Raw genomic sequence first — 26057 nt, 5'->3', positions numbered from 1 at the left:
TCCTATGGATCTTTTACCCATTTTCTGTGGCACAGAGAAACTGTGGCACAGTATCATGACCTATTGGATCCTTTAAAAAATACACACCTCTCAAAGTTTAATAAGTAAACAGATACCGGGAACCATCTGATCGTACCCTATGCTCAGTTGTCGATGAGACAGGCAGACTATGGAGCATTGGAAGCTGCCCGAACCATAATGCTAATGAATACTCTGAGCATCGCATTTCAGGGACTAGAAGAAGCACCAATCTGTTAATACTGGCAGTGCTCACTCTTAGTGCTTCCAATCGGAAAATACAATATGTGGAATTTCAAATTAGCCACAACGAGAAAGCAAGACTCAGAGTGAACGGCAAGGAGATAGACAAAACTATGACACAAGAGATATTACTTAGAGCTCTGCCAGTAGGACCTTCACTAAGTGTCTTTTTTTCCTCACACTGACATTTTTCATCTTTCTGACTTTGGGACTAATTGTGGGTGGTTCCATTCATGGATAATGAAATAACTATGAACTTGAGTTAGCCCCCAACCTCATTTGAGATAATAGCTTAAAATATTTGGCTAGATCCCAAAGTAAGTAATAAAGTGAACTGATTTGAGTTTTAGCTTTTCATGCTTCCCTTTGCCCACATCTGGTGGAAGGACTGATGAGCAGTGAAATAGCGAAAAGGCAGGGAGTCTATGGGAAGAGGAAGAGAAAGACCCAGGTAATCTTCAGCCTGGATAATTAGCCCCTACAGACTCTAGAGTTGATGGTAGTAAGAGGAGGCAAATCCTTGAGATAAAGGTCACAAGATACTCCTAAGGAGAAGTAAAGACAGAGAAGGTTGAAGAACTAAACTTACTATAATTGTGTATGTAATTAAACAAAATAATGAGAAAGAAAAAGATGAACATTTTTGCCTGATTAAAAACAAATGTAGTGAATCTTTCCCCATTTCCTCTAGCACTTTCCTTCAGAAGGTGGCCATCTTAGCACAGTCCCCACACTACTGTGATAGGACAATCACTTTTGGAGATCATTCATGATGTCATGTCAAAGTCAAGGTCTCCAAGGTCAGCATCCCCTTTTCCATGTCGAATGGCTGCACCATCCCTCTTCCTCTTTCCTTGCCTCAGTCTCTGAAGGGTCTCTCTTCCCCATGTGAATTTGTCCCACTGTGCCCTTGGTCACTCCTTCCTGCCCTCCAGTCTTGCTCCACCAGGAACCTGCAATCATGTTTGAATCTCCCCCATCCTTCAAACACATTCCTCAGGCCTGCTACCCTCTTCCCTTACTGACCTCCACCTCTTCTGACTTTCATTAATAAACATTCCTAAATAGCAATCCACACTCTTCAGTTACTTTCCCCACCACCCACGTGTCTCCTTGACCTTGGGGAAACTGCTGGCCTCCCTTACACACACTGTTTTCTCGGGGGGGGGGGTGGTCAGCATCGTCCTTGTCACTGGGGCCCACGGCCTTTTCTCAGTCTCATCACGCTGGTCTCATTGGACACTATGGATGCGTCCCTCCCATGGGACACCCTGTGCTTTGTGGGGCCCTGAGCTGTTACTCTCTTCCTTTGCTCTGTTTCTAGGATATCTTTGCCGTTGTCTCTGTTGAAGCCCATGCAGAAGTTCCCTTCTGGGCATTATTCTCTGCTGTCCCTATCCGTTTTCTCCCAACAATCTCACCTGCTTCCTCATTGCAACTACAGCCTCTAAGCAGATGTCTTTGAACTTCAATGATTATATCTTCGTAAGGGCACCTTTTCCTACTCTACTTGGCGCTCTACATGCTTGTCAAATTGTAGGGTCACATCAGGCTGAGATTGGGCCTTTTTTTTTTTTTAAGTTTATTTATTTAAGTAAGCTCTACACCCAACGTGGGGCTTGAACTCACAACTCTGAGATCAAGAGTCATGTGCTCTTCCATCTGAGCCGGACGGGCACCCTGAGATTGGGCTTTCGATTCACCTTTGTACTCCCTCGCATAATGTCCTGAATACAGTAGAGGCTCAGATGACATTTGCTGAATGGCGTTCTCTTGCCTATTGATGTCGGGAGCCCCCAGCTGGATGGCCTATTGACACTGTGGCCAGACGAGGCCAATTAAGCCCATCACCCCTCCCTTCCAGGATCCCATCCCAAGTAACACCCCAGACCCCGGACGTTTGGTAGTCTTGACTGCACAGGTTCCTATAGATGACAGGCAAACCTTCAGGAGAGAAGTCCTGGGAGCAATCGAGCCGTGATCGGCACCCCCTCCACTGTGTCGAGCTGACAACAAGCGGGCATGGAAGCACATGCCTCTTCCAAGTGGCATCTCATTTCTCGGAGGTGACTTTATATTGCTTTGCAGAGACGGGCATGCTGATTCGAGAGAGCCTCCTGGGAGTCGCACCTGAGCCTGGCGCCTGACTGCGGCAGACAGCTGGTTAGTTAAGGCGAATTTTACAGTTAAATTGTGTTCTGCCTGGGAATTGGAAACTACTGCAGAAGGACAAATGCAAATGAGATTCTCGGGGAGGGCAGGAGCTTGTTAAGAAGCCGCCCCGCTGCCAAACCTGATGGCTCTTGGGTTTGTCTTCAACTACTGTTGTGGGAAAACTTATGGGCCATGTTCCGAAAGGCTTTTAGAGAGGACGGAGATGAAGAGCATGGGCTGTGGGGCATGATGGCGGCGTCGCTGTTATAAGTAGGCACAGGCCACCTGGGTCAAATGCTGGCTCCGTCTCTTTTGGGCTGGCTAACCTTGGGAAAGTTGCTTTCAATCTCTGAGCCTCTGTTTCCTCATCTGTATGCTGTAAATAATAACATTTGCTTTATTGGGATTAAAACGTATACAGATATAAAAACCTTAGCCCAGCACTTGGCATAGAATAAGTCTTTAATCAATGCTAGCAATTTCATCGTCATCATTATTGTTACCTAATAACTATGAGATCTTGGGCAAGTCTCTTAACCTCATGGGGCCCTTTTCTCCATCTCTTGAGGTCGTTGTGAGAATTAAGTGAAAAAAAGATCTATGAAGTGTTTGGAACAGGATGGTCACTTCAGGGCGGCAGGGAGGGGGTGTGAGAGCTAGATTAGTAATATTGTTATTCTAATTAGCCAGGTGTCAGCAAGTCTGCTTCGCTTACCTTAGGACAGTGGGTACCTGCTGGCTAGGACCCCCTGGGGAGCAAAGCACCCTAAAAAAAAGCAAGAGAAAACCAAGTCGGTGCAGGGCTTCAGAGAAAAGGTTTTCTTTCTTTTTTTTTTTTAAATTTTATTATGTTATGTTAGTCACCATACAATACATCATTAGTTTTTGATGTGGTGATCCATGTTCCATTGTTTTCATATAACACCCAGTGCTCCATGCAGTACGTGCCCTCCTTAATACCCATCACCGGGCTAACCCATCCCCCCTCCCCCCTCCCCACTAAAACCCTGTTTGTTTCTCAGAGTCCATAGTCTCTCATGGTTTTCAAGTCAGATGGGTCTGGCTCACAGCTAATGACTTGACCTCCTTTAAACTTGGTTTCCTTCTCTGAAAAAATGGGCATAGTCACAGCTTGATAGCATTTACGCAGAGTCGTGCTGAGGATTCTGCAGACTGGTAACTGCAGGGTGCCCAGGAGAGACTCCCTGTCACTGTCAGTCTTCAGACAACAGAGCTGTGGTTATTGAGCGTGTGGGATTTCCTGCAGGATTCTCCAGGAAGGGCAAGAGAGAGGAAGAGGAGAAGGACAGGGAGTGGTTGGGGGGGGTGGCGGCGAGGAGAATCAGAGAGGGAGGAGAGAGAAGTCTGGTTAACAACACCTAAAGGAGATGCTAACTTGCAAGAGACAAACCCTGAATGTGCACTGAGATGGCTTTCTACTCTCTTTATGCCCCACGCATGTGTCTCCCACGGCGCCCAGCCCTGTACTTAGAAAGTCATCAACAGATAGTTACGGAATTAGAAGTTACCCCAGTGAGAGTTTATGTGTTTGCTCATTGCTGCAAGATTCTGGAACTCAAGACTGCAGAGGTGCAGTGCCCTTCTAGAAGTCTGTGTCTGGGGAACCCTGGCAGGCCCGCCATCCTTCGCCGTCTGTTCCTGTGGACCGAGAGGATCTCATAAAGCCCCAAGGGTTGGGGTTTGGTTCTTCCCCAAAGAGGGTGGCGTGAAGCCCGGGCTGGATCTTTTGCGAGAGCAACAGTCAGCCTCATCCAAAGTTCATAAAACAACGTGTCCCCGTGGCCAATGGCTACAACCCGAAAGGAGCAAGAGAGGAGCGCACGTTCCTCTGGGCGCCGGCCGGCTGCAAGGAGAGCTGTGCACCAGGATGGAACGCGTCCTGCACCGTCATCTGCTCGCTGGCCAAACTCAGAGCGAGGGACGGGCTGTTGGTTTTCCTCCCAGAACAGGAATTCTCAGAAAATCGATTCTCCCACATTGACGATGCATACTAAGTGATTGAAAGGCCATTAAACCCATTAATGGTGTGCTCTTTAAATAAATAAGTCCCTAAAAGGCATCTTAGGCTTGGCAAAGTCAGTAGACCTGACAGTGTGCTGGGCCTGCCCAGGGACCATAAATATAACAGAACAAATATTGGAGGGGGTGGTGAGCAAACAGGATGAGGGAATCAGGAACAATGAATAACTCGGTGCATAAAGGACAAATGTTGCCAGACAAGCTTAATGGCTTTTATTTTATTTTTGACAGGATTTACAAAACGGGTAGATGAAGGGAAGTTTACATTTTGATTTCGGTTAAACATTTGGCACCGCATCCCACCAAATTTCATGCGCAAAATTAATTCAGATTGTCTTGGATGGAAGCATGGTCACATGGGTTGAAAATTGGCTGGTGCTCAGTGAACAGCAGGGAGAGGAAGGTGGCCCCTGTGGCCCCATTTTAATTTCTGTCAGAAACGGGGGCTCCTCCTTCTCCAGCTTCTCCCTCCATGGTAATAACAATAACAACAACAACTAACATTAATTGATCACATACAATGTTCCAGACTCCAGACACTCTATCTTACTGAGACCCTTTGTTCTTTTTGCCCCTTCAGTTTCTCTCTTTACTCTCCATCTTCCTTCCCAAGCGGCTAGTCAGCTGTGTTGATCGCCTCAGGAGACGAATGTGATTTGAATGTAGAGGATGCATGGCAAAGAGAAAATGTTTGGGAGAAGCAAGAAGAGAGCGGGGCTTCCATGCTCTGACTAGAGACCAATTCCCCAGAGAGACGCTGGTAAGCAGAGAGGAAGCTGGGGCTGAGGGTGTGCGTGGGGCCCTGCCTCCCGTTTCTTAGGCAGAGCTGGTGCCCGTGTCTCCCACCGCCCACTGCCCCTGAGAGGGAGCCTCCCGGGGACAGTCCCAGAGGCTGCCACCACCAGCGAGGCTCAGGAGCAGAGAGTGACCAGGTCCAGATGGACCAGTTGGCCAAGAACATCGACCTCTCAGCAGTGGCCTTGGGGGACTGAGGACAGTGAGTCAGCTGTTGGCTGTCTCCCCTGACCTGGAGAGGTGAGGACTCAGTAAGAAAGTGAGTTGAGTTATAGGGAAATTTTTTCTGGCATACTTAAGATTGTGGAGGCATTGGCTGAGTTATTCCTCACTGGATGGCTCACAAAACAGGCCCGGAGAGGATAAGTGGTGGAGCCAGATAGGAGCTCGGGCAGGGGCCCCCTCTACTGACATTTTGCCCTCACTGAACGGTGGTTCTAGCCCAAGTTGCTGTTTCATGTAAGGCAAAGACCACCTCAAGCCTTTGGTGAGTGGGAACAGATTTGGGGGAATAAATAGCCCAGAAGGAGAAAGCAGCATTATCCACAAAGCTCTGTTTTGTTTTAGGACCATAAAAAGCCAGCTGACTGACTGACTGACTGACTTCCTTCTTCCCTCCCTCCCTCCCTCCCCTCCTCCTCCCTCCTCTCCTTTCTTTTTCTTTTCTTTCTTTCTTTCTTTCTTTCTTTCTTTCTTTCTTTCTTTCTTTCTTTCTTTCTTTCTTTCGTCTGTCAGGGAACATGTATATTGGGAGCCTGTTCTGTGCCAGCCACAAGCTTGAGTCAGGGTGGCTGCTTGGTGAGGGCACACACACAAGTGGGCAATTTTTTTTTTAAAGATTTTATTTATTTATTTGACAGAGAGAGAGAGACAGCGAGAGAGGGAACACAGCAGAGGGAGCGGGAGAGGGAGAAGCAGGCTTCCCGCTGAGCAGGGAGCCCGACGCGGGGCTCGATCCCAGGACCCCAGGATCATGCCTTAGCCGAAGGCAGATGCTTAACGACTGAGCCACCCAGGCGCCCCTACAAATGGGCAATCTAATTCAGGGCCATTTTTATTTTTAAATGCCCTGAGCATATTCTCCTTCTTGATCCTTCTTTAATAGCATTGAACTTAATTTTTTCAATTTACTGGATTCAAAGTTTAATATTTAAATTTTTAAAGCCAATGAGCTAGATCAACATATATTTGCTCAATTGAGTTTTGACAAAGGTATTGAAGCAGCTCAATTGGAAAGGGTAGTTTTTTCAACAAGTGATGCTGAAACAACTGGATATTTATATGGGAAAAAAAGTGAATCTTAACCTTTATCCCACATTATACACAAAAGATAATTGAAAGGGCTAATAGACCTAAATAAAAAGCTGGAATTATAGAACGTAGAAGAAAAGAAAGGATAACATCTTCATGATTTTGTCTTATTTAAGTTTTCTTAGGACACAAAAAGCAATAATCATTAAAAAAGAGATAAATTTGGAGTGCTGACAGATGGTAGCTACACTTACTGTGTCAGAACTGCATAATGTAGAGAACAGTCAAATTGCTATGTTGTACATACGAAACTAAAGTAACATTGTAAAAAAAGATAAATTTGATTTGATTAAAATAAAAAATTTTTATTCTTTGAAAGACACTGTGACAGGTTGAATAAGCAAGCCAGATAAATGTTCACAAAACATATATCTCACCACAAAAACAAAAACCTGTATCCAGAATATAACAAGACAGTCTTACAATGCAGTAATTAAAAAACTCAACTCAGTTTTTAAAAATGGGCAAAAAATATGAGCAGAAATTTCACAAAAGAAAATGTGTAAATGGCCAAAAAGCACATGAAAAGCTGCTCAACATTTCATCTCATCAGGGAAATAAAGATGAAGACCACAACAAAATATCACAACATGCCCATAAAAACAGCGAAATTTTAAAAACATTGACAATACCAAGTGTTGGCGAATGTGTGGAGCAACTGGAACTCTTGCACACTGTTATGGGCATGTGAAGTGGTCCAGTTGCTTTGGAAAACAGCTTGGCAATTTCTTATAAAGTTAATTATACCATTATCATTTACTCAATGATTTCAATCTTAGGTAACTAATCAAGAGAAATTGAAACATATATCTCAGCAAAAATTTGTGCATGAATGTTCCTAGTAGCTTTATTTCCTTTTTTCTTAAGATTTTATTTATTTGAGAGAGAGAGAGAACATGCATGAGCAGGGGAAGGGACAGAGGCAGAGGGAGAGGCAGACTTCCAGCCAAGCAGGGAGCCCGATGCGGGGCTCGATCCCAGGACCCCAGGATCATGACCTGAGCTGAAGTCAGACACTTAACCCATTGAGGCACGCAGGCGCCCCATAGTAGATTTATTTCTAAAACCAGAAACAACCCAAATGGCCATTGACTGTTGAGTGGATAAGCAAATTGCAGTATAGCCTTGCAATGGGATACTACTCAGAAATACGGAGAAAAGAACTACTTGAAACAACATGGATGAATCTCGCATACAGTGTGCTGAGAGAAAGGAGCCACATACCAAAGACTACATAATGTATGATTTCATTTCTACTCAATCTTTGAGAAAGTAAAACCAATCTGTAGTGACGAGCGAACAGAGCAGTGGTTTCTTGGGGGTAGGGTGGGGAGACTGCAACAGTGTACAAGAAAATTTTTTGGGTTGTTGGAGATAGTCTATTTCTTACTTGGGGTGATTGTTACATTAGGGGTGTATACATTTGTTAAAACTCATTGAACTGTATAAAGAGGGGACTTTCTATTGTATGTAATTATACCTCAATAAAATGGATTTAAAATGAAAAATTGAACAAATAAAATGAATCACAAGCATTTGAATAAATAACAGCATTTATTTTTATTAAGGGTTCAAAATCTACAAACCAATTTCTTAACCAAATTTTCTCATACATTGAAAGAGAGAAATATTACATAGGAGAAAAACTCCACATCTTGACCATGTTCTCACTGCAATCTCAGGCTCTGGAAAACAATGATGCATTCATCACATAAGTAAGAAAGAAGAGGAGAGTAAGACCTCCCTTCTAATCATTCCAGGGATCATTCGGTTCCTACTTAATTGAGTTTTTCCCTGCCCAGATGCCCAGAAGTAGGAAACTGGGTATTCATCTACAAAGCACAACAATTCACAAATACTAAATTCGATTCCTCTCATCTCCTTCTATAATTTCCACAGTTGTGTAGAATGTAGAACAGATTGGCCTCCATTAGAGCCAGGAAAAGGGAAAGGGAATTGCCACACTGGCTTAAGAGAACTATCTGCTAAAAATACAACTTTCTTTTATTGTCTGGCAAAGCGGCAAAGAGTTCCGAAGTAAACATACTATATGTTTTGCTTTGAGCATTATATTTCATTGACAAATAGTATAAGTTTTATAACACAGGCTGCTGACATCTGTTATAAGCAAGGTTTTGGAAGAGCTTTTGGGCACATCCCCCCTCACCAAAAGCTAGATTAAAATGCTTTCGTGTGGTGGGCTGGATGCCCGTAGTGTGCTATGGAACACACATAGGCAACAAAACTGTGTGCAGCAAGTGCTTCGTGGAGGAAGAGTCCTGAAGGTTCGGAGAGAGAAGGAATTCACTGTGAAAATAACCTACATCACCCTTATGGAATTTGGTATGTTGGCAGGAGTGAATTTTCTGTTTCTGTTTTCCAAGTGAACGGCCTCATGCATGACTCATGTTTTAGAGAGCAGGGGCAAACACCAAACTGTGTGTCTTCTTGGTATCTTAGGTCGTGAAACAATTCTTCCCTTGTTAAGTTCCTTAAAGGATACCTCCTTCTCCTAGTCTCCTTTCTGGACCCAAGGGAACTGCCTTAGTTGGCGATTTGCATGTGGTTCTGCATAAGGGCCCCCACGATCGGTATCTGCCTTCACCCCTGCCTGTTTGGGGTAGCAGATAGGCCAATAGGATAAAAACCCTGCCCTATGTGACTGTTTATTAATATGCTGTGTGGGAGAGTGCGGTGGGGGCCAGCGCCTTTGCAGATCTGCTCCTTACCCGATATCCCCATAAAGACGGGGGAACTATTTTTCTCTGATGAAACAATGAGTAAGAGAAACCTAAAAGATGTCCAAGGTCACCTTCTATGCACCGTCTGGGCAGGCAGGGCTTGTCCCTGGGATTACATCTGCTTTTGTTTTTCTTTGTACTATCTTCAAAATATAGACAGTTTCCAAAGATCTATCTTAGGTCCTTGTCTCTGCTCTTGACCCTCAGCAGTACCACTCACCCCACGGCTTCCTCTTTCATCTGCATCCATCCAGTGCCTGACATTGAGTCTATGAAGGTGTATCTAACTCGCGTGGGGCTCTCTGGATGCTCACAATCATACAGGAAGCCAAACATGGCCCCCTTATTAGGTAACTGGTTTATGACAGAGGTGTGCTCAGATATAGACTGCCGGGATGGCGTGACAGAAGGTGTGATCCAGGGGGTCAGGGGAGTGTTTGTAGAGAGAAATAGGGAGTTGGCCGGGGAAAAGGGGTCAGAGAGGGGAAGGGCATTCCAGGTAGAAGAATAATTATGAACAAAGGCATCAAACTGCCTTGGGGGAATTACAAGTATATTGGTTTGAATTAAAATATTCACAGCAAATTCCCATGGAGCTCTTACTATGTGCAAAACACCGTCCAAGCTTTTTTTCTTACTCCTACCTATCCTTCAAAGCCCAGCCCAAATGATGCTTCCTGTACAAACCCTTTCCTGATCTCTCTTCATGGAAACAATCTTACTTTCCTTTGGACTTACATAGCTTTGACTTATGACATTTATTTTTTTATCTTGTAGATTAGTTAATGAAGTATCTCTGATACACTGTATTTGGCTATATGCCCTGAGAGCCTGGAAACAGGCAGATAGATGCATGTTTCATCTCTCCCTCAGAGCGCCCAGCACAATACCCTGCACATGGTTGCTACTAAAAAAATTTGCTCATCACTACAAGAGTGGATGAGTGAACGGTCTCTTCAGGCAGTATCGTGGTAACTCACTATCACTTTTTCCTTCCTGAAACCACTAGCTGTGACTTAAGATTCAAATCCCTGCCATCTTGGTGACACAGACCTCATGTCCATTTCCAGGTCTCTTTTTCTCCCAGGAAAGCTTTAGCGTATCTAAAATCAACTGTTTTCCTCTCACATTCTGAATAATCTTAGGGTTTTTTCCATTCCATATATCATGAAAAGCACTTGGCTTAATGTCTCACATAGTAAGTTGTGGTTGTTTTTACTTATATTCTCTCCTATCCCCTCACAGAAACTATTCCCTTCAGCTCCCTCAGATAAATCAAAGCCCAGACTTTCATTTCATGGACATCAATATTAATTGAGAACACATTATGTGCCAAGCAATGCCAGTAGTTTGGTGGGGAAGACAGATGTGCCGAGAGGACTCCGTGTGTTTAGCGCCCAGGGCACAGGGAGCAGGAGAGGGAGGTGTGTGCTGGAGGAACTGATGCCTGAGTTCAGTTGTGAAGAAGATGGAGCCAGGTGCATGGCACGGGGTGGCAGAAGGCAGGATAGTGGTGGAAGGGGAGGGAACATTCCAGACAGAGTGGAGAGAATATATAGGACTGGTCTTGTTTATGAAGCCCTGTCTCTCTCTCTCTCAGCGCTCCTGCTAAATTACCTTAGGTGTTTTTCTTAACGGACATCTGGTCTCCCCAGCTCTACTGTAAGTGTCTTAAGAATAAAGATGCTGCCACTTCGTTGGGATAGCGAGAAATTGCTAGAAGTAGCAGGCAATATTAAGAAGAGCAGATGCTGAGTAGGTGTTGGAGGGATGAGTGCAAGGTCTGCAGAGGCGGGCTCCTTTAAATGAAATGGAAGGTTTTGTCCCCGTGTGTAAAGATAGCTCCACTTGTGCCTTGAAATGAAGAGTGAACAGACGATCGATAGCTTCTAGCTTCTGGCCTGGGTGTGGTAACATCCAGGCCATTAATATGCTGTTGAGCCCTTTTCCACGGGCATTTGTTTCCTGAAGCTGTGCTACAGCATTTCTGAGGTCCTTGGCTTCCTCTCCTACCGTTTGCACACACTTGGGGAAGAAGGGCACTCTCTCTCTCTGTTTATGAACGAGGTAATGTGTGTCAAATTGCCTTGGCTTAACCAGGCAATCGTGTACCTTTACAAGGTGCGGGGAAATGTTTCTCTGCGGTCAGATTGGCCCATAATGCACATCTGTTCTCTTGACCAAACTCCAGCAATCTGCCCTCGCTTAGCTGCTAACTCCACAACCTGCTCCTGGCTGGCGGCCCAGGCCCAGCAGGATAGTCTCTGTGTGGCCCGCCAGCTGGGGTTCTGGCTGTCCAGAGGCACTGGAGGGTGGCAGTTAGAGGACTCCAAATTCATGGGTCCTCATAGCTTCAGGGCATCCCCAGAAAATCTACAGAGGGCTCCGGAGGGATCCCAAGGAACAAGAAGAGACGCAAAGAGGATTTGCCTACGGAGAAGCAGTGAACACTGCCGTGGGGAAGATCAGAGTGGAAACTGAAACCAGTATTTGCTTGATTTTTCCTTTTAGAAGATGACCTACGAGGGGGTTGAATTCAATGAAAAGCCAGACATATTTTTGTTCTTCCCCGAACTCTGGCTTTCCCCAAATTCCATGCATGGGTTCTGCACATAAGTAAATCCCTGTGAACGATGCACAGCCACTACCGGGAACAGTGTGGAATTAAGCCCAGTTGCCTTCATGGAGGACTTCATTTCCAAAGACCTCCATACCCAGCACCTCATGACTTCTCACCATCCCACGACCTCCACCTCTTTCCCAGCTGCTGCCACCACTCCCCTGGATGACCATAGCTTGTCACCTTGCTTCTGCTCTTGCCCCACAGTGGACTATCCTCAACATAGGTGCCGGGATTTGCCTCTTAAAATAGGGCAGACCCTGTCACGTCTCAGTTTGAAACTTTCCAGTGGCTTCCCCCTGACACAGAATCAAAGTCAAGATCCTCATATTGGCCATCAGGGCCCTCCTTTTATTCCTTCCTGACCTCACTTCCTTCCCTACCCCTCGCTCACTCTGATCCAGCCATGCTGACCTTCTTCTGTTCCTTTTGTTGGGCACTCCTCCCCCAGATGTCTTTGCTTCTTTGCTCAACCAGCCCCTTAACTCATTCCCCCACCGTCTTCTGGTCTTTGCTCAAACGTTGCCTCTTCCACAGAGCCTTCTTGTCCCTCCTGCGTGAGATTGCTCTCATGACCACCCAGCACTTCTGTTCCAATTCCCTGTTCTGCTTTTCCCACAGTGCTTATCATCCCCTGACATAATATAGATGCTGCTTTTGATTTTCTATTTATCTCCAACTTCAGTTTTGTCTGCTGATGTTCACTGCGGGATCCCCATGCCTAGAACAATGCTGGGCACATAACTGGTGCTCGGTAAAAATTGGTGGAATGAACGGATGACTGAAGGAAAATGGAGTCAGCGTGAGCTGGGGATGTAAGATAAAAATTTCAAAATCTGAAAAGATAGAAACAATGAAGTCTTCTGAGAACAAAAGAGTACCCTGGACTTAATCTTAGGCTGTGAAAAATAATTAGTGCAGGACATGACACAGGACAGGATTGGTCAGCGAGGATAACAGCATTGCATTCAACATTCTGGTTGCAGATGTTATACACTGCTTCTTGCTCAGTTAAGAAAGAGAAAGCCCTGGGAGATGCAGGCATTAGTTATGAAAAAGTAGAAAGGAAGAGTTAAGCATGAACATTCATCTGTTTTTCATTTAATTTTTTTTTAAGATTTATTTATTATTTGAGAGAGAGAGTGCGCACACACATGTAGGGGGCAGTGAGGGGCAGAGGCAGAGAGAGAATCTCAAGCAGACTCTCCACTGAGCGCGGAGCCTAATGCAAAGCTTGACCCCATGACCCTGAGATCATGACCTGAGCCAAAATCAAGAGTCGGATGCTTAACCAACTGAGCCACCCAGGCGCCCCTCTTTTTCATTTAATAAATACTTAATGATTATCTGCTCCATGCATGTCACTCTGAGGAAGCAATGGAAGACCCCACACAAATCAGACACCTCCCTCTGGCCACACCCATATGCTCACTTTCAGGGGGATAAGGCGAACGCAGGTTTTTGCCAAAAACCCAGGGCAAGATGTGACAGGTGCAGAAGTTACTGTGGTTGGGGTCTGGAAGAACCTTTGGAGGAGATGGCACTGGACCTGGGCCCAGGGAGCTCTGTGTGAGCAAACCAGAGTGTGGGAGGGGGCATTCTGAGCTGAGGGAACGGAACAGTAAAGTAAAGGGACCACATCCAAGGAGAGGGACTCAGTCACATGTAACCCCACTCACATAGCAGCCTGGCTCCATTTCTCAGAGAGAAGTCATCTTCAAAGCTACCATAGAGGAGGAGCAACATAGAATAAATCCAGCACCCTCCTCTCTCATGCTCTCATTCCATGGCTTCAAAGTGTGACCTCTGGATGAGTAACATCAGTGTGACTTTAGATGTTACTTAAGAGGTTAGAAATGTAAATTTTCAGGCCCTGCCCCAGACCCCTTGATTCAGAAACTCCGGGGTGGGGCCCAGCAGTCTGTGTTTTAACAAGCACTTCAGGTGATTTAGAGGACTGGTACTGTGGTACATTCCCCATTATGTTCCCCAATCAGCAGCCATAACTTGGGAGTCATGGGGGCCCCAACAAGGAAGTCTGATCCTCAGTAGGAAATGCCAAGACCAGGCTGCAGGACCCCATCCCCACCCGGGCCTGCGTCTATGTGTGCCGCAGGCTGATGGATGGTACAATGGCCCAGATCAGTCCTTCAGAGAAGCAGACTTAGAACTTCCTGGGCTTTGGGCACAAATCCCAGTGTCTCCCCTATCCCAGTCTGTTGGCAGTTTCTCTTTCTGTAGCACAGAATTAGAGTTCCACTCTCAGTGCCTTGAGTTAAGCATCACCTTCTTCAGGGACCTTGTTCACGGTGTCAGTGTCTCTGGGAGGACAGCAGTCATTTGCGTCAGGAGGTCTTGTCCTCATTTTCTTTTCTTTTTTTTTTTTTTTTGCAGATAAAGGTTTTATTGAGTAACTGATCTGTGTTACTGCCGAGGCCACTATGTTTGTCCTCATTTTCCTCACCATTACTGAGAGCATCCCCTCATCAACGCATAAAACACTGATGGAGGATCTGAGCTGTGTTGGGGGAAACTGAGCTCTGAGAGACCGTCACTGACCCTTCCTCCAGGGAAGAAGGCAGACCTAAGTGGGAGGAGGAGGTCGTATGTGTTCGGAGGGACCACAGAAGAAGAGGGGCAGGAGAGGGAGGCAGAATCTCATGGTGATGGAGAATGTGGGCTTTGAGGCAGGCAGAATTTGTTTGAATCCTAACTCGGCCAGTTACTAGCTTTTTGATCTTGGGCAAGTGATCTATTTCTTGGCACTCAGTTTCCTCATTTGTAAAGCAGATATAATCCCAACTCCCACAGGTGTTTGTCACAGAGAAAGGGGGCTAAAGATTTTCAAGTCTCTGTCACAGTGGCTAGCAGAGATGAAGTGCCCGATGATCGGCAGCTGCAATGAGCAATGTGGCAGGGGACCAACGTGTCCTTGTTTCTGAGTTTGCTGAGGAGTTATTCCCCTCCCAAGTTTCTGCCCTTGGACCTGCTTGCTGACAGTAGGGTCAAGATGATGCTCCCTTGTTATACTCTTCTATCAGGACAGTGATTTCTGTGAGCATTCGATGAGCACTTGCTGGCCACAGCGTGGCATTAAAGGAGCTAGGAGGGAATTGTGAAAAATGGGTAAGACCTAGTCTCAGGGTGTTCACAGCCTGGAAGTCCAAGTTCTTTTTTGGATGGTGGGATTTTCAGAGAAGTCATTTCATTCCATCCTTCACAAATCCTTAATGCCCTTCCACTCTAAAGACAAAAGAAGACAGACGTGGGATGTACAACGTACGTCTTCCTGATTGTCAAAAATTAAGCAGTCTGGAAACATAAGTGTTGGGGAGGCTGAGGACGAAGGGGCCCTCTCATACACAGCCAGTAGGAATATAAATTGACACTATCACTTTGGAAAACAATTTGGAACTGTCTAGTAAATTTGAACATCCATATATACCTAACAACCCAGCAATTCCACTCCCATTATACACCTGGAGAATCTCTTCACATATGAACTTGAAGACACATGGGGAGTGAAAACAAAAAGACAAAACAAAATTGGAAACAGCCCAAACTTCCATCCACAGAAGGCTGGATAGATAACTGGTGGTCTTTACTTGTAGTAGAACAGTCTACGGGAATGAGGCTATCCTCATCAACTGTGACTATCCGCGTCACCCTGGCTCAGTCTTGGGTAACATAATATTGAGTGAAAAAAGCAAGTATTGGGAGGCTACTTAAGGTGGGTCAATAATGTTGAAAAACTTCAAAAGCAAAACCAAACAATATATTATTTAGGATCATATATATAATATATATGATAAAATTATTTTTTAAAAATCAAACGGTAAGCACAATTTGGGACAGGAAGGGAATGCAGAACACAGGTGTCTGCAGCAATATTGGCGATATTCTAATCCTTGAGCTGGGTGGCGGGTTCGTAAGCGTTTGTTTATTTTATTGTTTCGCTTCCTATCTGATATTGCATGCGTTACATTGCATGTGTTCTTATGAATATATCACAAACATTGCATATAATTTTTTTAGTCTGGCTTCCGAGGCAGACAGGCAGGGGCATGAATCTCATTTCCCACATGATCTTGGGTTGTTACTTCCCTTCTCGAATCTGTAATACTTAAATCTACCGAGAGCCTACTGGATGCCAGCCCACTGTGCTATGTACTTTCCATCTAATATCTCAGTTAGTTCTTGCAAAGTCTCTTTGATGTGGATAATGTTCCCATTTTACAGATGAGGAACTGAGGGCAAGGGAGGCCATTAAACTCACCAAGGGCTCAGCTAGTGAATGGCAAGGCAAGAATTCCAAGACAAACCTGACTCGAAATCCCTGCCTCTAGCCAGATACTGTAACCCTTCCACATTCGTGAAATCAGGATCATTTTCATACTGCGTCACCGGGTTGTTCCGAGTCCTGAGTGCCAGTGAACCTGTGGAGCATGTTATAAACTTAAAGGTCCGTGGAGCACTAGATGTTGGTAGGAGCCGCCAGCCTGTCCCCTCTAATGAGGCACTGCCTTTCAGACTCAGAGGGACTGGCATGGAAGCAGGTGCTGGGGGTACAGTGCATGGGGCTTTTACCCTGAACCAGCTTTCCTGTGGGCATTTTGGTGTCTGCAGCCTTAAGAGGCCAGGCCTTGGGTGTGTGGGGGGGGGGTTAGTAAAACAAGGAATCCTCACTCCAGGTTGGATCTTAAATGCATCTGAACTGGGAACACGGGGTGGTGGTGCCAGGTCTTTGCTTTTCCACACTTAGGAGGAAGCTGTGTGTTGCCATGGTGGTGTGAACCCCTGTGTGGAGACGGGCACCCACATAGGCCACTAGGGGGATTAGGCAAGTGGCCCTAGGGCTGGCCCGGCCCCACAGGCACTGTGATCACCTTCAATTATAGCAGCTTAACTGGCTTCTTTCTCATTAGAAATATGGGGACAGCATTTAATGCCCCCACGGGCCTCTTGTCTGGTTGATAAAATCTTCCCATTTGTTTCCAGCAATGGATCCCTCCAACTTCTTAAAAGCCCAATCAGAGACTTTGCCTTAACTAGGAGAGAGTAGGAGTGTGGGTAGGTTAAATGCGGGAATTTCTGCTGGCTTCAGCACAGTGGTTTCTGGAACTCATTGGTTTTGGCTTTTTTTTTTTTTTTTAAACAAACTGACTGAGGTTAGTTCCCTTTCTAATTGATTAATCTCTTATGCTTGGCAATTACGTGGATTTAGAAAGTGGGTAGGATTTGGTTCTCCTGGAATAGAACTCATTTGCCATTTGTGATAAAGAGCAAAATTCAAGAGTCTGTGGCATGCAAAGCAAATGGGTTTTGCTTTCTTAGATGTACACCCTGGGCTTATGATTCTTGCACTAATCGTAGCTAAATTAGAACAACTGGCTTGTTTATTTCAGATAATTTATAGCCATTCTGTGTTTTTTTCCTGTTGCCTTTGAGAGGGAAGAAAAAGCCACCGTTTGTAGAATGCTCATTATGTTCTGGGCTTTTTATGTCTATTATTTGATTTCATTCTCATGACATCTCTGGAGGAAAGCATTATAACCTCTATTTCACAGATGGGAAACCCAGCTAAGAATGTGTCATGTTCAAGTTTACAGTTTATAGAGGAGCTGGGGTTTGACCTCAGGTCAGCTCGCCCCACAGCCTTGCACTAAGTTCACTGCTTCCCAGGCCTTCCAGTGTGGGTCAATCTGGGCCAAAAAAGGAGGGCTGGAGCAATGGGGGGCTGACAGCATGGTCCTCCCTGTTGGTTGGGAGGTTGATTGCAAGCGTTTCTGTTACTACTCCATGTGAATAGTTTCTTTTCCCATGTAGTGACATGGTCTCACTCGTATTTTGTGTTGTAATTTGATGTTCCCTTGAGTTTCCAACCCAGTTCAACCACTTACCTTCTCCACGTAACAAGTTACTCATTGATAAAGCTGGGATAATAATAGTATTTACTTCTTAGTTGTTACGAGTTAAGTAAGGCACCACTGAATATGTATGGGTGCCAAGTAGGGCTCAATAAGGGGGATCTGTTACAGTGACCAGCCCCGAAGTGCACACCTTCTGCGGCCAATCAGAAACAGCTTGTCATGGTCTGCAAAACTTGAAATTCCTGAGTTTGTGTCACAATATGTTATTAAGAAAACATGACTCGGGGCGCCTGGGTGGCTCAGTTGGTTAAGTGACTGCCTTCGGCTCAGGTCATGATCCTGGAGTCCTGGATCGAGTCCCGCATCAGGCTCCCTGCTCGGCAGGGAGCCTGCTTCTGCCTCTGACCCTCCCCCCTCTCATGTGCTCTCTCTCTCTCTCATTCTCTCTCTCTCAAATAAATAAATAAAATCTTTAAAAAAAAAAAAAGAAAACATGACTCTAAGGTACTCTTCCTATTTGGAAAGTGATTGCTGGTATTGGAATTTATGGCTTTCACATGTTTGTTTGCTTTATAGAGTGTATAACTTGGGAAATGTGTACTTTAAGCTCCCTGTTCTTTGCAATGAATGCATCTTCATTCTCTCGCCTGCTGCCAAATACTTACGTAGTATTGGATGCGTTCATTCACTTATTCAGTGAATATTGAGCGCCTCCTGCATCTTCCTAGGGCCTCGGAATGTGTCCCCTAGGTTCCTATGCACAAGGAGGCCAAGTTCTAGTGTAGGGAGACATATATTTCCATAAACAGTCATATCACTCATATCACTTCATATCACATATAGGAAATACGTTGGAGCCAGGAGAGGAAGCAGCTATCTGTGTCTGGAGGAAAGGGGGGAGAGCAAGGGAGACTTTGAGATGGAGGAAACCCAGAGAGAGGAATGGGAGGCATGTGACATTCTTTGTCTCAAGACTAAGGCGTGTGATAGGGTCAAACGCAGGTTACATGTGAGGGAGGCAGAAGGCAAGCCAAGTAAGGCCAAGAGTCCAGATTAAAAAGGAATTTCCAGGCCATGCCAAGGATCTGGGGCTTTATATAGACACACCCAGAAAACTTTACAGGGGTTTAATGGAGTGGGAGCATCAGATTTCCATTGTAGAAGGAAAGAGGCTGAGACTGGAGACAGGGAGACCAGTTAATAATAAGAGCAGTTTGTGTTTTAACTCAGTCCTCAAAAGTACCCTATGAAGTAGGTACTGCTGTTACCATTTTACTGATGAAGAAGCTGAAATACAGAGAAGAAACTACCCCAAGGTTCACACAGTGACTAAGAAGGGGCCACTTGGATTTGAACCCTATCAGCATGACTCCAGAGTCTGCAGATATGAATGCTAGACAATGGTATTTTACTAGAACTCTACCGTCTAAAAAACTATAATAATAGTTCTCATGAGAAATGATGAATACTAAACCACCTGTATAGCCCTGAGGCTGCAGGATCAGGGGACAATTGTCCTCTGTAGCAGAGGTTGCTACCTGTCCACTCAATATCCATTCTCTCTCTTAGGACTCCCCATTTTTATCTGAGCACCTGACTGCCTGGTATATAGATTATAATCCCCAGCTATCCCTGCAGCTAGGTGTGGCCATGAGGCAAAGTTTTGGCAAATGAAATATTTAGGAGTGTTGTATGACAGCTTCTGGAGAATTCCCTCATGATTGGCACATGCCGTTTGCCTCCTTCTTCCTGATCCCTTTCTCCATCCTGCTTTGTGGAATGTGGATATGGTGGCTACCACCTTAGATCATGGCAGCAGGAGCTACTCCCTGGAAGGAGCACGGACACCTGAAGTCTTGGTGAAACAGAACTCCTACACCAGCCTGATTTTCTCTGACGGACAGGTACATTTTTATTTTGCTTCAGACAGTGTTATTTTGGGTCTTTGTTACTTTTAGCTGAACCTAACTCTTACTAATACATACCCCAACTTCCTAGGGGAAAATTATAAATGTTGAAAATATGATAAAATAGAAGGATCCATGTAAATGAAATCAACTCTGCACGTTGTAAAACAAAAATCACCATTCAATTTGTTTGGCAACAGTTTAGAAATCTCAACATTTTTGTCAAGGTAGATGATGGAAACAAGGAACACTATGATCAGTGGAAGAGGTGGACCTGATTTCCCAGTGTGTCAGGGTCAGGAGAAACAAATGTGCCAGCATTCCATTGTGTGGGGGTCATACTCCCCACTACCACCCTAAGGAAAGTGATCACCTGTAGCAGATTTTATTATTAGTCCCCACCCCCTCCCTGTAACAATAGGATTATACATCCACGCTCTTTGCAACGTGACATTGGAAATGCTTCCTTGTAAAGTAGGTGGAATATACATTCCCTTGCCATTAATTTCAGGGCTTGCTCATGCAACTTGCTTGATCAATAAAATGTTAATTGTTGCAATATAGGTAGAGGCTTTAAATATGCTCGGGTGGTTCTATTTGCTTCTTACACTTATGCCATGTACTGTGGGAAGGACATGTCCTTGAATGAGATACTCATGTATAAAAATTCATGAATGCTTCTTTTAAGTCAGTATAAAGATGTGAAGATACCAACCTGGAAGCATCATGATCCAAAATCATGGCAGTGATCCTTTTATTTTGGTAGCAGCTTCATGCACATTTAATTCAATTCCATACCATTCACCCGTTTAAAGTATACAATTCGGTGGTTCTTTGTATTTTTACAGATCTGTGTAGCCATCATCACAATCAATTTTAGAATACTTTCATCAGCCCCCAAAGAAACCCCATTCGCTTTAGCAATTACCTCTTGCTCCCCAAATTCCAGTCCCCTTCTCCATCCTGAGGCAACCACGAATACACCTTCCATCTCTTTGGATTTGTCTGTTCTGGACACTTCATATAAATGGGAAGCATACATTATGTATTCTTTTGTGACTGGCTTCTTTCACTGAGCGTAGTATTTTAAAGGTTCACCCATGTGATAGCATGAATTGTTACTTCATTCTTTTTATTGACAAATAATATTCCATTGTGTGGCTATGCTACATTTTATTTATCCATTCGTGAGCTGATGAATTCAATGGTACTTTTGTGTAACCACAGAAATATACAGAAGGAAGAAAAGTGGTACAATGTGCTGATGACTTGACAAGACCGGTCATGTCCACATAGCATTATACCCACACAATAGTCCATTTCTCATTGTAAGTAAGTATGTTGCCATATGATTTAATATACCAGTCTCTCCAAGACTTACTAACATGAGACAGTGTCTCCAGGTACAATCAACTTACAATTCCATATAGCTCATGGAGACCAAAACTTTCTTACCAGGTAACTAAGCCTATTCTTCTATCTGGTCCACTGTGTGATGCTATCAGAATTCTAGTGTTACTTCCTCCATCATGGCATGTACTCTGGGGTATCTTTGTTTTACTGAGACAGCCAGTTTACTGACACCAGTTTCAAATATATTTGTCCATATTGCTCACAGTCCACCAAGGACTCTGTCATCTCAATTACCATGAGAACACTACAGTGACTAAGGAGTCCTGGCGTCCCACCAGGCCAGAAATGCACCGTATCGGACTAGAGCAATTTTCTTTGGAGCAGTGACTGTCAACCCCAGAGATGGAGTAGCACTACCTCAGAAGTGTGCCCTTCAAAGAGTAATATTTTGTCCCATTGCTTTGGTTTAATTTCGACTGAATGGAAATTATTATTAAAGAAGGGCAAGAGAATTACATCTTACCAAAAGTGCTCAGAGACTTGCAATTAGTAGATAGGTAAGTAAGTCCTGGAGATTGAACTCACAGCCGAGTGATTCTAGTTAGCAATACTGTATTGTAGACTTCAAAGTTGCTAAGAGACTAGATCGCAATTGTTCTCACCACAAAAAAGAAATAATAATTATGTGACCTGACGGGGTTGTTAGGTAAAGCCACAGTGGTAATCATATTGCAATATATAAATGTATCAAATCAACATGCTGTATACGTTAATCTTACACAGTGTTATATAACAATTATATCTCAATAAGAAAAGAAAATGATCTTTCATGACAAAAAAAAAAGTGTTCAGGGGAACATGGGTTTAGAAAGTTTAAAAAATACTACATAAAAAAAAAATACTCCATGGCCAGTAAACCCCAGTGCCTGCAGGACCAGATGGGAAGAACCAGTCACATGGAAGGATTGGAAAGAACTGTCAAGCTGGAGAATAGAGATCAGTTACATTTTTAAATTAAATGCTGATAACGTTAGACATGGATAATCCAAAGATGGGTAAAAATATACTTAGACATTATGAAATGCACTCTTGAAGAACCCTGTGAAAGAGATTATAAAGCCCAGTTGAGATCCAGGGAGGACAAGTCGGAGATTGATTTGCCATTCCCGACTCAGCTTGGAGTATAAAGTCAAATGGCTCTTCTGGGATATTTTCCACACATATAGGGAAGAATTACTCTGTGATATCTTACAGATTTCTGATCAATTTATTTGAGAGAATTTATACATGTAAGCTCATGGGGTATTTTTCAGTTTAAGGACCATCACGGGAAGAGCATCTTTCCTGTGTTTGGTGTCTTTGCCGATTGGTGGCCGAACAGAAATCTCCCCATTCCCCCAATCAAACAGCGACCTCAGGACTTTCTTCTCCTAATTGACCAAATGCAAAAGCAACCAGACGACATCGCCTCCATTCCCAAAGGGCAGCCCATTGAAGTGGCTGCACTTGCCAACCCTGCCCGGGCTTCTGCAAGTCAGTGGCAGCTCCCCCTGCAGGTAGAAAGAGGGAAAAGGGGCCAGAAGTCAGCAAGAGAGGAAGAAAGAGGAACTGCCACGGCGATGAGTAAAGCTTCATTATTATAAAAAAGGGAACCACGGTTTTCTCTCCCCGTTTTCATGATGAAGTAAAACAAAATGGAAAAGAAGAGCGAGCGAAGTGATTGCTTAGTAAACGGCCTCAAACCTAGCACGTGTTTATTTAAGCGTCTCTGTGCAAACATAACCCTGGGTGTCCGTTAAATCAGCAGGCATGTCAGTTGGCACTTCTGGTTACAGACCATTTTACGGTCATACATCATTCATAGCCGTAAAAGCCATTTGCCCTCTGTCACCCAACCAATCAGGATCCAGCCAAGAGGAAGCAGAGCAGTAGCCTGGCAGTTTTCTCCAGGCTCCTCTGAATTTCCTCAACCTGGTTCAGCAGAATGTCACAGAAAATTAACTCTCCTGGGTTATTAAGAACCCCTTCCCTTTCCCCTCCCTACTGAACAGCAATGTATGATTTCAGGCTAATATTTACCCCATCACAAGCAACCCCTGGTGACGTGGTCCGGGGTAAAAGGTGCAGGCGCCCCACACGGGGCCGGCATCGCACCTGCTGCTCGGAACCCCACGAAGGAAGGTGCCCCTCGAAGGAAGGTGGGGGCACGGCTCGCCATGCCTCTGCAATTCACTCCTAAGGACCACTTCGAGCAGATTTGAAATTGATGTCAGTATCGAAGCCACCCAGTGGGTAACCTTGATCTGCCCTTGCATCTCTCTTGTGAGTTCATATTGTTTCACTCCTCGCCTCCTCACTATTATTTTGTGATCGAAACGGAGATGACTGCCAAGGCCCGGTGACCGCCTCGGGCCTTGCAGACCATGCATCTTGCGGTTCTTCCCAAATGCCTTTGCCTCCGGGATGATATTTGGCTCGAAATGCCTCCCCAAGTCGAGGGTCCTCCTTTTACATTTATTATTTTTTAACTCTTTCTGGGTGCACCCCTTCATTTATGAATAAGCCTCCGGAGTCGTGGACACCACTCCAGGGGGCACCGGGATGGCCCAGTTCCCTCCCCCCCGCCCCCGTCTCTCTTCTCAGGTCTCGCTCTGGCCTCTCCAGTCGTAACGGGCTAGGATCAATTTTCCGGTGGCAGCTTGGCAATAATAGTGCAAAATGTATATTAATACAGAAATAGATTGTGAAACTGTCCTTAAACAAACAAATGAGCCACTTTAAAATATTACTGCTATAAATGACCATGACAGTAGCACAGCACATATAATAAAAAATAGCTGCTCAAGAGAAGCTACTGAATTACTATAGTAATAAACCAGATGTGATTATTATCATTTAACACGGTCATTGAATACCATGAATCCCTGAAGCCATTAAAATATTTATGATTAAACATTTGCTATTCCTTATAACAGAACATATAGTTGGGTACTAAAAACTGTTAAAGTATTATTTCAGCTAATATATGCCAGTTCTATAATAGAGGTCAACCAACATTGCCGGAATTCTTTAGAAGAGGGATGAACAGCTGCCTCTCCATATCTTGACATATTTCAGGATGTTTATGCTAGTAATATATACTCTCATGGTCCTGGGGAGGGTGTATCAACTACACACTACTAAGGTAAAAATATGTTCCTGTTCTTTATAGTCATGAACAGATGTGGGCTTGGGGGCTGTTCTGGTCATTTTTCTAGAAAAAAAGCAGATGTAGCAGATGCTTTCAAAGCCCTGCTCATATCCCGTGGCCTTTGTCTTGAACATTCTTCAGCAAGCATCTCTACCAGGGGGGGCCTCCATTTGGCCCACAGGGGCCGGAAGAAGGGCCAGGGAATTAATGTCCCTGGGAGTGGCCCTTAGCCTTGGCCGATGGAGCTGGGGAATAAATATCTTGGCCAAATGTATGGACATAGCTCTCTTTCAAGCTCTGTCCTTTGCCTGCGCTCTTGACCCTGGTCGCCTTCCTGATGATTGTTTTCAGTTAAAATTTTAGTTCCGTTGAATACAAATTGGGTTTGTTAAGCTAGGCAAAAATATGACAATCGGTGTCTTCTCAAATTTAACTGGAGACACTTCTGAGCCACAAGGTCAATCTTTCGGGGCATTGGCTTCTCATCTCTCTTCCTGTTTCTCGGCAGTCCCAGCTTCATCAGTGGATGGGGGCTGTTGCCAGGAAAGGAACTCATCCATCCGTGGAGCGTCCCGGTGATGGCCCAGGAGCGGAGAGCTCCGTGCTGGAAAGAAGAGCTGAATGAGAATTCTTTGTCACTATTGCTTGAGGTTCACCTGAAGATTTTAATTATTCATGCTCCCAGAATTGGCTATTTCTTATTAAATGGATACCGACAGTAATCACCTTCCTTATATCTTTAGAGACATATTTTCCAAGAAATAACATGCTTGAGTTGTTTGAACCCTGCCAAGGGATGATGTGGTAAGAAACAAAAATATGAGAATTTTGGAAGGAGCTCTATTCCTTACCTGGTGTGTGTGTGTATATATATATATATATATAAAGCATGTTGTATAACTCCATCTCGTTTCCTAGCTTGCTAGAGGCTTAATTTTCTCATTTGTGAAAGGGCCATAGCAACTGTATAAATTGATAAAATGTGTATAGAGCATTTATATAGACTACCAGATGAGTAATAGGCATTTAATAAACGTTAATTTATTAAATGATGAATGAATGGTGAATATACCCACAATGAAGCTGTTCTATACTATCCTGGTGACAACTAAATTCTTGGCATCAGATATCACCTGTTGGGAACCCATTTCATTCCCAGCATGTCTCTCTCTAGCTTCCCATCATATGGTTTGGGCAGTGTTATATATCTCTGTCATGTGGGATCCATATTTGTCCTTATACTCCCAAATTATATTTGTCTAGGTCCATCCTGCTCTTGCTGTGGTTTCACATTTGTAAGTTTAATAACCTGGGCAGCTGTCTGATGTATGTACAGGAAAACTCACAAAACCTCAGAGTGGAATAAAAAACATTTTCGAAGACCCCTGCTGGCTCAGTCAACCCTAATGAGCTATTAGATCATTAGAGACTCTTTGCCATCAATTAGTCATTAGATCGGCAACCATTCACTGATGACAGGGCTCTCCTACTTAAAGGGATAGTGCTATTAGAATGCAAAAGGACCATTGCTGGAATCTCTGAAACTCTGAAAAAGGAGCTCCATGTGGTCTTTTCAACTGTCAGTTACTCCAAAACCTAAAATGAGGCTCATCTACGATAGCTGCTTAAATTTTCAGGTCACATTGACTTACTAAGAATTTCCAGTGAAAGGGCAGAAGACATGAACAGACATTTTTCCAAAGAAGACATCCAAATGGCCAACAGACACATGAAAAAGAGCTCAATATCGCTCGGCATCAGGGAAATCCAAATCAAAACCTCAATGAGATACCACCTCACACCAGTCAGAATGGC

General features: G+C 44.4%; 1 long non-coding RNA gene across 9 annotated transcripts in view; it reads left to right on the top strand.

Annotated features, from left to right (window-relative positions):
* The window catches only part of LOC115940325 (uncharacterized), a 134420-nt gene that overhangs the window by 98672 nt on the left and 9691 nt on the right, over window positions 1-26057 (top strand). For 5 of the 9 annotated variants that reach the window (XR_014139245.1, XR_014139244.1, XR_014139274.1 and 2 more), the window contains 2 exons: window positions 19599-19696; window positions 24751-24892. The exons of 3 other annotated variants lie outside the window; for them this stretch is intronic. This is a non-coding gene — a long non-coding RNA (uncharacterized LOC115940325). The remainder of the gene's footprint in view (window positions 1-19598; window positions 19697-24750; window positions 24893-26057) is intronic. One more of the 9 variants, XR_014139259.1, reaches the window with a different exon arrangement.

The sequence above is a fragment of the Leptonychotes weddellii genome, chromosome 12 (genome assembly GCF_054177405.1).
Source record: "Leptonychotes weddellii isolate Sample4059 chromosome 12, ASM5417740v2, whole genome shotgun sequence".
NCBI lineage: Eukaryota > Metazoa > Chordata > Mammalia > Carnivora > Phocidae > Leptonychotes > Leptonychotes weddellii.
This window is presented reverse-complemented; position numbering and strand designations above follow the sequence as displayed.